Source organism: Ovis aries, chromosome 18 (assembly GCF_016772045.2).
Source record: "Ovis aries strain OAR_USU_Benz2616 breed Rambouillet chromosome 18, ARS-UI_Ramb_v3.0, whole genome shotgun sequence".
Classification (NCBI taxonomy): Eukaryota; Metazoa; Chordata; class Mammalia; order Artiodactyla; family Bovidae; genus Ovis; species Ovis aries.
Window position 1 is genome coordinate 1,288,982 of NC_056071.1, and position 14,541 is coordinate 1,303,522.

The 14,541-nt window shown below is 54.5% G+C and overlaps 6 non-coding genes across 6 annotated transcripts; all 6 read left to right on the plus strand.

Annotated features, from left to right (window-relative positions):
• Positions 1-217: 217 nt before the first annotated feature.
• On the plus strand, positions 218-308 carry LOC121817159 (small nucleolar RNA SNORD116). Its single transcript, XR_006056961.1, has one exon. It is a non-coding gene; the product is annotated as a small nucleolar RNA SNORD116 (small nucleolar RNA).
• Positions 309-2,863: 2,555 nt separating this feature from the next.
• On the plus strand, positions 2,864-2,956 carry LOC121817160 (small nucleolar RNA SNORD116). Its single transcript, XR_006056965.1, has one exon. It is a non-coding gene; the product is annotated as a small nucleolar RNA SNORD116 (small nucleolar RNA).
• A 2,615-nt stretch (positions 2,957-5,571) lies between these two features.
• LOC121817151 (small nucleolar RNA SNORD116) lies at positions 5,572-5,664 on the plus strand. The gene has a single exon (XR_006056953.1). It is a non-coding gene; the product is annotated as a small nucleolar RNA SNORD116 (small nucleolar RNA).
• Positions 5,665-8,293: 2,629 nt separating this feature from the next.
• Positions 8,294-8,386, plus strand: LOC121817152 (small nucleolar RNA SNORD116). The gene has a single exon (XR_006056954.1). It is a non-coding gene; the product is annotated as a small nucleolar RNA SNORD116 (small nucleolar RNA).
• A 2,624-nt stretch (positions 8,387-11,010) lies between these two features.
• On the plus strand, positions 11,011-11,103 carry LOC121817153 (small nucleolar RNA SNORD116). Its single transcript, XR_006056955.1, has one exon. It is a non-coding gene; the product is annotated as a small nucleolar RNA SNORD116 (small nucleolar RNA).
• Positions 11,104-13,729: 2,626 nt separating this feature from the next.
• On the plus strand, positions 13,730-13,822 carry LOC121817154 (small nucleolar RNA SNORD116). The gene has a single exon (XR_006056956.1). It is a non-coding gene; the product is annotated as a small nucleolar RNA SNORD116 (small nucleolar RNA).
• The last annotated feature ends 719 nt before the right edge of the window (positions 13,823-14,541 follow it).

A 14,541-nucleotide genomic window follows, 5' to 3' on the forward strand; every position in this document is an offset into this window, starting at 1 on the left:
TCTACTTTTTGGATCACTGAGCATGGAATGCCTTCCTCTGCCCCAAGACGCCATGGATTTCAGGTTTCTGAGACTGCCTGAGTGGCTGATGTATGAGGGACCATTCCTTTTGCTAGCGTGGGTCTGAGTTCCCCTGGGTGTTGGGGACTCCAGTCACTGGTTCCTCCTGGGAGCGGCCCTGCCTGCCCGTGGAAGTGGGCAGTGAGCCAGCAGTGCTGGATCGATGATGACACCCTCACAGCATCCTTGGAAAATATGAACAAAATGAGTGAGAAATTGATACCATCTCCTCATCGAAACTGAGGTCCAGCAGTTGCCTCCTTGGAGTTAAGGGCGGGACTGGTTAGCAGTGAGTGCATCTCCCACTATGTCACACACGGGCATAGTAGCTAGGTCACCACCATTTTGCAGGCGCCTGTCTGAGTTTGCTGCGTACAATGTTTGAGTGGCTCTTGGAATTGATGTCCATGTAAAGGCCTGAGGAGGTAGAAGAGGCTTGTCCAGTGGTGATAAGAGTCACAGTAGATCCTGGCTGACTTTGAGCTCTTTGAAAGGTGTGTTTCTTCCGTTAATGCTGCTAGTTGCGTTGGGGTATTGGTGATATGAAATCAAACAAAAGTTTCTGTGGTTTCCTCGGAGCCCCAGGTCAGATCTGAGGCCCTCGCCATTGCAGCCCTTTGGGTCGGTGAGATTCCCTGGCCTGTGTACTGTAGCAGTTGCAGGGACCTAGTGGAACGTTGGCAGGGGCAAAAAATAGGTCTAGTTTCTGTTCTTGGAGTTCCTGTATTGCAACTCCTGTCAAGTGTTGAGCCTTGCAGGACACTGTGGACTGTGAGCGATCGTAGCATACATTCCTCCCGTGGGTTGGCCAGAGGCCTAGAGCAGAATGGTTGTGCAGGTGAAGATAGGTGTAGTATGATTTCCTTGGACAATCTGTCCCCTGATATTCAGGCACTGTTTTCTGTCTTCAGTGATACATACTGTGGTCCTTTTGCTGCTGGTTGCTGGGTGCAGAGGACAGGGCATTGCTGGTGGTTGGGAGACTCGGTGATGGTGACCTTTGTGGCCTGATGCCAGTAAGAGGTCTTTCAAACTGTATCTTTGGTGCCTCGAAGAGTTACAACTAGGCCTAGGAGCCAGCCTCTTGGGTGGTAATAAGGTATGTTGCCCCATTTAGCCCTTGGGACTGGAATTTACAATGTATGAGTTCCTGAAGAATGGGGCCAGCAAGACAGCCGGATCCCACCAGGTGTTCACCACCCTGGCAGTGACACATCAACCTTGGAAGACCGTGGTTGTGGTAGAGATCCGGCATTGGTTGGCATACCCTGCTTCAGTGTAGTAGCCATTGGCTCCCCTGACATGCGGGTGGGAAACCTGGCAAATCCAGGGTCTCCCTGCCTGTTTTTGTGAAGTCTTCCTGGAAGCGCCTTAGTGATCTGTGAGCGCTTGGTGGTCTTATGGTGGGGACAAGCCGCCAGGCAGGATGGCATGGTGTTGCCATAATAAAAGCCTACCTTCTTCCTGTGGGTCTTGCTGAGTGCTGATTGCCCTGTGTGAGTAGAGCCCTTGGAGGCTTCTGATGTGGGTGAGTCACCTGGGAGGCAGAAGGAGTTCAATTTAGACCAAGTCTTGCTTTATGGGAGCTTTCTCTAGGGTGTGGTTGGTGCCCAGGGCCCTGCAGGCTGTGGATCTGAGCATAATCTGGCCAGGAAATGGGCCCCGTTTCTGTGAGTAACCCTGGATCCTGGTACCTGAGGACGACCACCTCTTGTCTTGCGCTCCGGCGGAGCCCGGAGACCGACTGGGCTAATTGCACAGGAAGAGGTGCATGCCCTGTATTCTTCTGCTCTGCAGCGTATGGTGGGCTGCATCTGGCCCAAGGCCAAGTTAACCACACTGTAGGCCTTCTCCAGAAGAGAGAGTTCAGGGAGGAGGGACTTGTGGCAAGGACACCTGAGCTGTAATAGTAGCTGGGGTAGTGTCACGGTAAGGGACATTCACACAGATGCTCCGCAAGGGGCCTTAGGTGGTCAGGTTCCTGTGCTTTGGTCAGACCGCATGGATCAGGTAGATCGGGAGCCCAGAGCCTATGTCAACCCGTCAGTGTAATTTTGCATGGTGTTTGTGGGAGCGTGGGAGTTCAGGTCTCTCTGGAGAAGATGTGTGTGTTCAGACACCAGGGCCTTTGCTCAGGGGCTCTGAGACACGGAAATACACGGAGAGAGTTCCCAAGGCACCCAGAATCCTGAGAGCACGTCGTCGTTGGTACAGTAGAACACGAGTACTCAGACCCACATCAAGTCTAAGGCCACGCTTGCACACTCAGTCAGGCAGACATCCACAGTCACATGAACCTAACTTTCTTCACTTGTGCCAACACATGGGTATCCAGTCGTACAAGGGATACTACAGTTGGGAAGCAAAAAGGCCTTCCCTCAGGGAACGGTGGGCATCAGTATTGCTTAGGAGAAGCTGGGGACACACCTGAAGCTTGCCTGTGTTTTCTGTCCCCTTGTCAGGTGAAGTTCTCAAGTGTGAGTGCCGTCACTCAGAAAATGGAGCCCGCTCGTGAGATGGTGACGAGGTGCTGGGGAGCCCGGCGAAGTGTGGCGGGCCCAGGTTGCGGCCACTGCTTTTGGATCACCGAGCATGGTACGCCTTCCCCTGCCCCAAGACGCGTCATGGATTTCAGGTTTCCTGAGACTGCCTGAGTGGCTGTATGTATGGAGGGACCATTCCTTTGCTGAGAAGCCTGGGGGCTCTGAGTTCCCTGGGTGTTGGGGGACTCCAAAGTCACTGGCTCCTCCTGGGAGCGGCCCTACCTGCCCCGTGGAGGTGGGCAGTGAGCCAGCACGTGCTCGGATCGATGATGACACCCTCACATGCATTCCTTGGAAAATCTGAACAAAATGAGTGAGAACTCACTACCGTCTCCTCATCGAAACTGAGGTCCAGCACGTTGCCTCCTTGGAGTTAAGGGCGGGACTGGTTAGCAGTGAGTGCATCTCCCACTATGTCACACACGGGCATGGAGGAGCTAGGTCACCACCATTTGCGAAGCGCCCGTCTGAGGGTGGGCTGCGTACAGCATGTTGGAGTGGCTCTTGGAATGCGAGGTCCATGTAAAGGCGCTGAGGAGCATAGAGGCATTCGGCTTGTCCAGTGGTGGCAGGAGTCACAGTAGATCCTGGCTGAGCTCTTGAGCTCTTCACGCGGAAAGGTGTGTTTCTTCCTGTTAATGCTGCTAGTTGCGCTCGTTGGGGTAGTGGTGATATGAAATCAAGCACAAAAGTTTCTGTGGTTTCCGATCGGAGCCCCAGGTCAGATCTGAGGCCCTCGCCATTGCAGCCCTTTGGGTCGGTGAGATTCCCAGTGGCCGTGTACTGTAGCAGTTGCAGGGACCTAGTGGAACGTTGGCAGGGGCAAAAGGAAATAGGTCTAGTTTCTGTTCTTGGCAGTTCCTGTATTGCAACTCCTGTCACAGTGTTGAGCCTTGCAGGACACTGTGGACTGTGAGGCGATCGTAGCCATACATTCCTCCGTGGGTTGGCCAGAGGCCTAGAGCAGAATGGTTGTGCAGGTGAAGATAGGTGTAGTATGATTTCCTGGGACAATCTGTCCCCTGATATTCAGGCACTGTTGTTCTGTCTTCAGTGATACATACTGTGGTCCTTTTGGAGCTGCTGGTTGCTGGGTGCAGAGGACAGGGCATTGCTGGTGGTTGGGAGACTCGGTGATGGTGACCTTTGTGGCCTGATGCCAGTAAGAGGTCTTTCAAACTGTATCTTTGGTGCCTCGAAGAGTTACAATAACTAGGCCTAGGAGCCAGCCCTCTTGGTGGTAATAAGGTATGTTGCCCCATTTAGCCCTTGGGACTGGAATTTACAACGTGTATGAGTTCCTGAAGAATGGGGCCAGCAAGACAGCCGGATCCCACCCAGGTGTTCACCACCCTGGCAGTGACACATCAACCTTGGAAGACCGTGGTTGTGGTAGAGATCCGGCATTGGTTGGCATACCACGCTGCTTCAGTGTAGTAGCCATTGGCTCTGACATGCGGGTGGGAAACCTGGCAAATCCAGGGTCTTCCCCTGCCTGTTTTTGTGAAGTCTTCCTGGAAGCGGCCTTAGTGATCTGTGAGCGCTTGGTGGTCTTGCGTGGTGGGGACAAGCCGCCAGGCAGGATGGCATGTTGCCATAATGAAAGCCACCTTCTTCCTGTGGGTCTTGCTGAGTGCTGATTGCCCTGTGTGAGTAGAGCCCTTGGAGGCTTCTGATGTGGGTGAGTCACCCTGGGAGGCAGAAGGAGTTCAATTTAGACCAAGTCTTGCTTTATGGGAGCTTTCTCTAGGTGTGGTTGGTGCCCAGGGCCCTGCAGGCTGTGGATCTGAGCATAATCTGGCCAGGAAATGGGCCCCGTTTCTGTGGGAGTAACCCCTGGATCCTGGTACCTGAGGACGACCACCTCTTGTCTTGCGCTTTTCCGGCGGAGCCCGGAGACCGACTGGGCTAATTGCACAGGAAGAGGTGCATGCCCTGTATTCTTCTGCTCTGCGAGCGTATGGTGGGCTGCATCTGGCCCAAGGCCAAGTTAACCACACTGTAGGCCTTCTCCAGAAGAGAGAGTTCAGGGAGGAGGTGGGACTTGTGGCAAGGACACCTGAGCTGTAATAGTAGCTGGGGTAGTGTCACGGTAAGGGACATTCACACAGATGCTCCGCAAGAGGGCCTTAGGTGGTCAGGTTCCTGTGCTTTGGTCAGACCGCATGGATCAGGTAGATCGGGAGCCCAGAGCCTATGTCAACCCGTCAGTGTAATTTTGCATGGTGTTTTGTGGGACGTGGGAGTTCAGGTCTCTGGAGAAGATGTGTGTGTTCAGACACCAGGGCCTTTGCTCAGGGGCTCTGAGACACGGAAATACACGGAGAGAGTTCCCAAGGCACCCAGAATCCTGAGAGCACGTCGTCGTTGGTACAGTAGAACACCGAGTACTCAGACCCACGTCAAGTCTGCGGCCACGCTTGCACACTCAGTCAGGCAGACATCCACAGTCACATGAACCTAACTTTCTTCACTTGTGCCAACACATGGGTATCCAGTCGTACATAAGGGATACTACAGTTGGGAAGCAAAAAGGCCTTCCCTCAGGGAACGGTGGGCATCAGTATTGCTTAGCGAAGCTGGGGACACACCTGAAGCTTGCCTGTGTTTTCTGTCCCCTTGTCAGGTGAAGTTCTCAAGTGTGAGTGCCCGTCACTCAGAAAATGGAGCCCGCTCGTGAGATGGTGACTCGAGGTGCTGGGGAGCGGCGAGAAGTGTGGCGGGCCCAGGTTGCGGCCACTGCTTTTGGATCACCGAGCATGGTACGCCTTCCCTGCCCCAAGACGCGTCATGGATTTCAGGTTTCCTGAGACTGCCTGAGTGGCTGTATGTATGGAGGGACCATTCCTTTTGCTGAGAAGCCTGGGGGCTCTGAGTTCCTGGGTGTTGGGGACTCCAAAGTCACTGGCTCCTCCTGGGAGCGGCCCTGCCTGCCCCGTGGAGGTGGGCAGTGAGCCAGCACGTGCTCGGATCGATGATGACACCCTCACATGCATTCCTTGGAAAATCTGAACAAAATGAGTGAGAACTCACTACCGTCTCCTCATCGAAACTGAGGTCCAGCACGTTGCCTCCCCTTGGAGTTAAGGGCGGGACTGGTTAGCAGTGAGTGCATCTCCCACTATGTCACACACGGGCATGGAGGAGCTAGGTCACCACCATTTGCGAGGCGCCCGTCTGAGGGTGGGCTGCGTACAGATGTTGGAGTGGCTCTTGGAATGCGAGGTCCATGTAAAGGCGCTGAGGAGCATAGAGGCATTCGGCTTGTCCAGTGGTGGCAGGAGTCACAGTAGATCCTGGCTGAGCTCTTGAGCTCTTCACGCGGAAAGGTGTGTTTCTTCCCGTTAATGCTGCTAGTTGCGCTCGTTGGGGTAGTGGTGATATGAAATCGAAGCACAAAAGTTTCTGTGGTTTCCGATCGGAGCCCCAGGTCAGATCTGAGGCCCTCGCCATTGCAGCCCTTTGGGTCGGTGAGATTCCCAGTGGCCGGTGTACTGTAGCAGTTGCAGGGACCTAGTGGAACGTTGGCAGGGGCAAAGGAAATAGGTCTAGTTTCTGTTCTTGGCAGTTCCTGTATTGCAACTCCTGTCACAGTGTTGAGCCTTGCAGGACACTGTGGACTGTGAGCGATCGTAGCCATACATTCCTCCCGTGGGTTGGCCAGAGGCCTAGAGCAGAATGGTTGTGCAGGTGAAGATAGGTGTAGTATGATTTCCTGGGACAATCTGTCCCCTGATATTCAGGCACTGTTGTTCTGTCTTCAGTGATACATACTGTGGTCCTTTTGGAGCTGCTGGTTGCTGGGTGCAGAGGACAGGGCATTGCTGGTGGTTGGGAGACTCGGTGATGGTGACCTTTGTGGCCTGATGCCAGTAAGAGGTCTTTCAAACTGTATCTTTGGTGCCTCGAAGAGTTACAATAACTAGGCCTAGGAGCCAGCCCTCTTGGTGGTAATAAGGTATGTTGCCCCATTTAGCCCTTGGGACTGGAATTTACAACGTGTATGAGTTCCTGAAGAATGGGGCCAGCAAGACAGCCGGATCCCACCCAGGTGTTCACCACCCTGGCAGTGACACATCAACCTTGGAAGACCGTGGTTGTGGTAGAGATCCGGCATTGGTTGGCATACCACGCTGCTTCAGTGTAGTAGCCATTGGCTCCCTGACATGCGGGTGGGAAACCTGGCAAATCCAGGGTCTTCCCTGCCTCTTTTGTGAAGTCTTCCTGGAAGCGGCCTTAGTGATCTGTGAGCGCTTGGTGGTCTTGCGTGGTGGGGACAAGCCGCCAGGCAGGATGGCATGGTGTTGCCATAATGAAAGCCACCTTCTTCCTGTGGGTCTTGCTGAGTGCTGATTGCCCTGTGTGAGTAGAGCCCTTGGAGGCTTCTGATGTGGGTGAGTCACCCTGGGAGGCAGAAGGAGTTCAATTTAGACCAAGTCTTGCTTTATGGGAGCTTTCTCTAGGGTGTGGTTGGTGCCCAGGGCCCTGCAGGCTGTGGATCTGAGCATAATCTGGCCAGGAAATGGGCCCCGTTTCTGTGGGAGTAACCCCTGGATCCTGGTACCTGAGGACGACCACCTCTTGTCTTTGCGCTTTCCGGCGGAGCCCCGGAGACCGACTGGGCTAATTGCACAGGAAGAGGTGCATGCCCTGTATTCTTCTGCTCTGCGAGCGTATGGTGGGCTGCATCTGGCCCAAGGCCAAGTTAACCACACTGTAGGCCTTCTCCAGAAGAGAGAGTTCAGGGAGGAGGTGGGACTTGTGGCAAGGACACCTGAGCTGTAATAGTAGCTGGGGTAGTGTCACGGTAAGGGACATTCACACAGATGCTCCGCAAGGGGGCCTTAGGTGGTCAGGTTCCTGTGCTTTGGTCAGACCGCATGGATCAGGTAGATCGGGAGCCCAGAGCCTATGTCAACCCGTCAGTGTAATTTTGCATGGTGTTTTGTGGGAGCGTGGGAGTTCAGGTCTCTCTGGAGAAGATGTGTGTGTTCAGACACCAGGGCCTTTGCTCAGGGCTCTGAGACACGGAAATACACGGAGAGAGTTCCCAAGGCACCCAGAATCCTGAGAGCACGTCGTTGGTACAGTAGAACACGAGTACTCAGACCCACATCAAGTCTGCGGCCACGCTTGCACACTCAGTCAGGCAGACATCCACAGTCACATGAACCTAACTTTCTTCACTTGTGCCAACACATGGGTATCCAGTCGTACATAAGGGATACTACAGTTGGGAAGCAAAAAAGGCCTTCCCTCAGGGAACGGTGGGCATCAGTATTGCTTAGCGAGAAGCTGGGGACACACCTGAAGCTTGCCTGTGTTTTCTGTCCCCTTGTCAGGTGAAGTTCTCAAGTGTGAGTGCCCGTCACTCAGAAAATGGAGCCCCGCTCGTGAGATGGTGACTCGAGGTGCTGGGGAGCCCGGCGAGAAGTGTGGCGGGCCCAGGTTGCGGCCACTGCTTTTTGGATCACCGAGCATGGTACGCCTTCCCTGCCCCAAGACGCGTCATGGATTTCAGGTTTCCTGAGACTGCCTGAGTGGCTGTATGTATGGAGGGACCATTCCTTTGCTGAGAAGCCTGGGGGCTCTGAGTTCCCCTGGGTGTTGGGGGACTCCAAAGTCACTGGCTCCTCCTGGGAGCGGCCCTGCCTGCCCCGTGGAGGTGGGCAGTGAGCCAGCACGTGCTCGGATCGATGATGACACCCTCACATGCATTCCTTGGAAAATCTGAACAAAATGAGTGAGAACTCACTACCGTCTCCTCATCGAAACTGAGGTCCAGCACGTTGCCTCCCTTGGAGTTAAGGGCGGGACTGGTTAGCAGTGAGTGCATCTCCCACTATGTCACACACGGGCATGGAGGAGCTAGGTCACCACCATTTGCGGCGCCCGTCTGAGGGTGGGCTGCGTACAGATGTTGGAGTGGCTCTTGGAATGCGAGGTCCATGTAAAGGCGCTGAGGAGCATAGAGGCATTCGGCTTGTCCAGTGGTGGCAGGAGTCACAGTAGATCCTGGCTGAGCTCTTGAGCTCTTCACGCGGAAAGGTGTGTTTCTTCCCGTTAATGCTGCTAGTTGCGCTCGTTGGGGTAGTGGTGATATGAAATCCGAAGCACAAAAGTTTCTGTGGTTTCGATCGGAGCCCCAGGTCAGATCTGAGGCCCTCGCCATTGCAGCCCTTTGGGTCGGTGAGATTCCCGAGTGGCCGTGTGTACTGTAGCAGTTGCAGGGACCTAGTGGAACGTTGGCAGGGGCAAAAGGAAATAGGTCTAGTTTCTGTTCTTGGCAGTTCCTGTATTGCAACTCCTGTCACAGTGTTGAGCCTTGCAGGACACTGTGGACTGTGAGGCGATCGTAGCCATACATTCCTCCCGTGGGTTGGCCAGAGGCCTAGAGCAGAATGGTTGTGCAGGTGAAGATAGGTGTAGTATGATTTCCTGGGACAATCTGTCCCCTGATATTCAGGCACTGTTGTTCTGTCTTCAGTGATACATACTGTGGTCCTTTGGAGCTGCTGGTTGCTGGGTGCAGAGGACAGGGCATTGCTGGTGGTTGGGAGACTCGGTGATGGTGACCTTTGTGGCCTGATGCCAGTAAGAGGTCTTTCAAACTGTATCTTTGGTGCCTCGAAGAGTTACAATAACTAGGCCTAGGAGCCAGCCCTCTTGGTGGTAATAAGGTATGTTGCCCCCATTTAGCCCTTGGGACTGGAATTTACAACGTGTATGAGTTCCTGAAGAATGGGGCCAGCAAGACAGCCCGGATCCCACCCAGGTGTTCACCACCCTGGCAGTGACACATCAACCTTGGAAGACCGTGGTTGTGGTAGAGATCCGGCATTGGTTGGCATACCACGCTGCTTCAGTGTAGTAGCCATTGGCTCCCTGACATGCGGGTGGGAAACCTGGCAAATCCAGGGTCTCCCCTGCCTGTTTTGTGAAGTCTTCCTGGAAGGCCTTAGTGATCTGTGAGCGCTTGGTGGTCTTGCGTGGTGGGGACAAGCCGCCAGGCAGGATGGCATGGTGTTGCCATAATGAAAGCCACCTTCTTCCTGTGGGTCTTGCTGAGTGCTGATTGCCCTGTGTGAGTAGAGCCCTTGGAGGCTTCTGATGTGGGTGAGTCACCCTGGGAGGCAGAAGGAGTTCAATTTAGACCAAGTCTTGCTTTATGGGAGCTTTCTCTAGGGTGTGGTTGGTGCCCAGGGCCCTGCAGGCTGTGGATCTGAGCATAATCTGGCCAGGAAATGGGCCCCGTTTCTGTGGGAGTAACCCTGGATCCTGGTACCTGAGGACGACCACCTCTTGTCTTGCGCTTTCCGGCGGAGCCCCGGAGACCGACTGGGCTAATTGCACAGGAAGAGGTGCATGCCCTGTATTCTTCTGCTCTGCGAGCGTGGTGGGCTGCATCTGGCCCAAGGCCAAGTTAACCACACTGTAGGCCTTCTCCAGAAGAGAGAGTTCAGGGAGGAGGTGGGACTTGTGGCAAGGACACCTGAGCTGTAATAGTAGCTGGGGTAGTGTCACGGTAAGGGACATTCACACAGATGCTCAGGGGCCTTAGGTGGTCAGGTTCCTGTGCTTTGGTCAGACCGCATGGATCAGGTAGATCGGGAGCCCAGAGCCTATGTCAACCCGTCAGTGTAATTTTGCATGGTGTTTGTGGGAGCGTGGGAGTTCAGGTCTCTCTGGAGAAGATGTGTGTGTTCAGACACCAGGGCCTTTGCTCAGGGGCTCTGAGACACGGAAATACACGGAGAGAGTTCCCAAGGCACCCAGAATCCTGAGAGCACGTCGTCGTTGGTACAGTAGAACACGAGTACTCAGACCCACGTCAAGTCTGCGGCCACGCTTGCACACTCAGTCAGGCAGACATCCACAGTCACATGAACCTAACTTTCTTCACTTGTGCCAACACATGGGTATCCAGTCGTACATAAGGGATACTACAGTTGGGAAGCAAAAAAGGCCTTCCCTCAGGGAACGGTGGGCATCAGTATTGCTTAGCGAGAAGCTGGGGACACACCTGAAGCTTGCCTGTGTTTTCTGTCCCCTTGTCAGGTGAAGTTCTCAAGTGTGAGTGCCCGTCACTCAGAAAATGGAGCCCGCTCGTGAGATGGTGACTCGAGGTGCTGGGGAGCCCGGCGAGAAGTGTGGCGGGCCCAGGTTGCGGCCACTGCTTTTTGGATCACCGAGCATGGTACGCCTTCCCCTGCCCCAAGACGCGTCATGGATTTCAGGTTTCCTGAGACTGCCTGAGTGGCTGTATGTATGGAGGGACCATTCCTTTTGCTGAGAAGCCTGGGGGCTCTGAGTTCCCCTGGGTGTTGGGGGACTCCAAAGTCACTGGCTCCTCCTGGGAGCGGCCCTGCCTGCCCCGTGGAGGTGGGCAGTGAGCCAGCACGTGCTCGGATCGATGATGACACCCTCACATGCATTCCTTGGAAAATCTGAACAAAATGAGTGAGAACTCACTACCGTCTCCTCATCGAAACTGAGGTCCAGCACGTTGCCTCCCTTGGAGTTAAGGGCGGGACTGGTTAGCAGTGAGTGCATCTCCCACTATGTCACACACGGGCATGGAGGAGCTAGGTCACCACCATTTGCGAGGCGCCCGTCTGAGGGTGGGCTGCGTACAGATGTTGGAGTGGCTCTTGGAATGCGAGGTCCATGTAAAGGCGCTGAGGAGCATAGAGGCATTCGGCTTGTCCAGTGGTGGCAGGAGTCACAGTAGATCCTGGCTGAGCTCTTGAGCTCTTCACGCGGAAAGGTGTGTTTCTTCCCGTTAATGCTGCTAGTTGCGCTCGTTGGGGTAGTGGTGATATGAAATCCGAAGCACAAAAGTTTCTGTGGTTTCGATCGGAGCCCCAGGTCAGATCTGAGGCCCTCGCCATTGCAGCCCTTTGGGTCGGTGAGATTCCCGAGTGGCCTGTGTACTGTAGCAGTTGCAGGGACCTAGTGGAACGTTGGCAGGGCAAAGGAAATAGGTCTAGTTTCTGTTCTTGGCAGTTCCTGTATTGCAACTCCTGTCACAGTGTTGAGCCTTGCAGGACACTGTGGACTGTGAGGCGATCGTAGCCATACATTCCTCCGTGGGTTGGCCAGAGGCCTAGAGCAGAATGGTTGTGCAGGTGAAGATAGGTGTAGTATGATTTCCTGGGACAATCTGTCCCCTGATATTCAGGCACTGTTGTTCTGTCTTCAGTGATACATACTGTGGTCCTTTTGGAGCTGCTGGTTGCTGGGTGCAGAGGACAGGGCATTGCTGGTGGTTGGGAGACTCAGTGATGGTGACCTTTGTGGCCTGATGCCAGTAAGAGGTCTTTCAAACTGTATCTTTGGTGCCTCGAAGAGTTACAATAACTAGGCCTAGGAGCCAGCCCTCTTGGTGGTAATAAGGTATGTTGCCCCCATTTAGCCCTTGGGACTGGAATTTACAACGTGTATGAGTTCCTGAAGAATGGGGCCAGCAAGACAGCCCGGATCCCACCCAGGTGTTCACCACCCTGGCAGTGACACATCAACCTTGGAAGACCGTGGTTGTGGTAGAGATCCGGCATTGGTTGGCATACCACGCTGCTTCAGTGTAGTAGCCATTGGCTCCCCTGACATGCGGGTGGGAAACCTGGCAAATCCAGGGTCTTCCCCTGCCTCTTTTTGTGAAGTCTTCCTGGAAGCGGCCTTAGTGATCTGTGAGCGCTTGGTGGTCTTGCGTGGTGGGGACAAGCCGCCAGGCAGGATGGCATGGTGTTGCCATAATGAAAGCCACCTTCTTCCTGTGGGTCTTGCTGAGTGCTGATTGCCCTGTGTGAGTAGAGCCCTTGGAGGCTTCTGATGTGGGTGAGTCACCCTGGGAGGCAGAAGGAGTTCAATTTAGACCAAGTCTTGCTTTATGGGAGCTTTCTCTAGGGTGTGGTTGGTGCCCAGGGCCCTGCAGGCTGTGGATCTGAGCATAATCTGGCCAGGAAATGGGCCCCGTTTCTGTGGGAGTAACCCCTGGATCCTGGTACCTGAGGACGACCACCTCTTGTCTTGCGCTTTCCGGCGGAGCCCCGGAGACCGACTGGGCTAATTGCACAGGAAGAGGTGCATGCCCTGTATTCTTCTGCTCTGCAGCGTATGGTGGGCTGCATCTGGCCCAAGGCCAAGTTAACCACACTGTAGGCCTTCAGAAGAGAGAGTTCAGAGGAGGTGGGACTTGTGGCAAGGACACCTGAGCTGTAATAGTAGCTGGGGTAGTGTCACGGTAGGGACATTCACACAGATGCTCCGCAAGGGGGCCTTAGGTGGTCAGGTTCCTGTGCTTTGGTCAGACCGCATGGATCAGGTAGATCGGGAGCCCAGAGCCTATGTCAACCCGTCAGTGTAATTTTGCATGGTGTTTTGTGGGAGCGTGGGAGTTCAGGTCTCTCTGGAGAAGATGTGTGTGTTCAGACACCAGGGCCTTTGCTCAGGGGCTCTGAGACACGGAAATACACGGAGAGAGTTCCCAAGGCACCCAGAATCCTGAGAGCACGTCGTCGTTGGTACAGTAGAACACGAGTACTCAGACCCACGTCAAGTCTGCGGCCACGCTTGCACACTCAGTCAGGCAGACATCCACAGTCACATGAACCTAACTTTCTTCACTTGTGCCAACACATGGGTATCCAGTCGTACATAAGGGATACTACAGTTGGGAAGCAAAAAGGCCTTCCCTCGGGAACGGTGGGCATCAGTATTGCTTAGCGAGAAGCTGGGGACACACCTGAAGCTTGCCTGTGTTTTCTGTCCCCTTGTCAGGTGAAGTTCTCAAGTGTGAGTGCCCGTCACTCAGAAAATGGAGCCCCGCTCGTGAGATGGTGACTCGAGGTGCTGGGGAGCCCGGCGAGAAGTGTGGCGGGCCCAGGTTGCGGCCACTGCTTTTGGATCACCGAGCATGGTACGCCTTCCCTGCCCCAAGACGCGTCATGGATTTCAGGTTTCCTGAGACTGCCTGAGTGGCTGTATGTATGGAGGGACCATTCCTTTTGCTGAGAAGCCTGGGGGCTCTGAGTTCCCCTGGGTGTTGGGGACTCCAAAGTCACTGGCTCCTCCTGGGAGCGGCCCTGCCTGCCCCGTGGAGGTGGGCAGTGAGCCAGCACGTGCTCGGATCGATGATGACACCCTCACATGCATTCCTTGGAAAATCTGAACAAAATGAGTGAGAACTCACTACCGTCTCCTCATCGAAACTGAGGTCCAGCACGTTGCCTCCCTTGGAGTTAAGGGGCGGGACTGGTTAGCAGTGAGTGCATCTCCCACTATGTCACACACGGGCATGGAGGAGCTAGGTCACCACCATTTGCGAGGCGCCCGTCTGAGGGTGGGCTGCGTACAGATGTTGGAGTGGCTCTTGGAATGCGAGGTCCATGTAAAGGCGCTGAGGAGCATAGAGGCATTCGGCTTGTCCAGTGGTGGCAGGAGTCACAGTAGATCCTGGCTGAGCTCTTGAGCTCTTCACGCGGAAAGGTGTGTTTCTTCCCGTTAATGCTGCTAGTTGCGCTCGTTGGGGTAGTGGTGATATGAAATCCGAAGCACAAAAGTTTCTGTGGTTTCCGATCGGAGCCCCAGGTCAGATCTGAGGCCCTCGCCATTGCAGCCCTTTGGGTCGGTGAGATTCCCGAGTGGCCGGTGTACTGTAGCAGTTGCAGGGACCTAGTGGAACGTTGGCAGGGGCAAAGGAAATAGGTCTAGTTTCTGTTCTTGGCAGTTCCTGTATTGCAACTCCTGTCACAGTGTTGAGCCTTGCAGGACACTGTGGACTGTGAGGCGATCGTAGCCATACATTCCTCCCGTGGGTTGGCCAGAGGCCTAGAGCAGAATGGTTGTGCAGGTGAAGATAGGTGTAGTATGATTTCCTGGGACAATCTGTCCCCTGATATTCAGGCACTGTTGTTCTGTCTTCAGTGATACATACTGT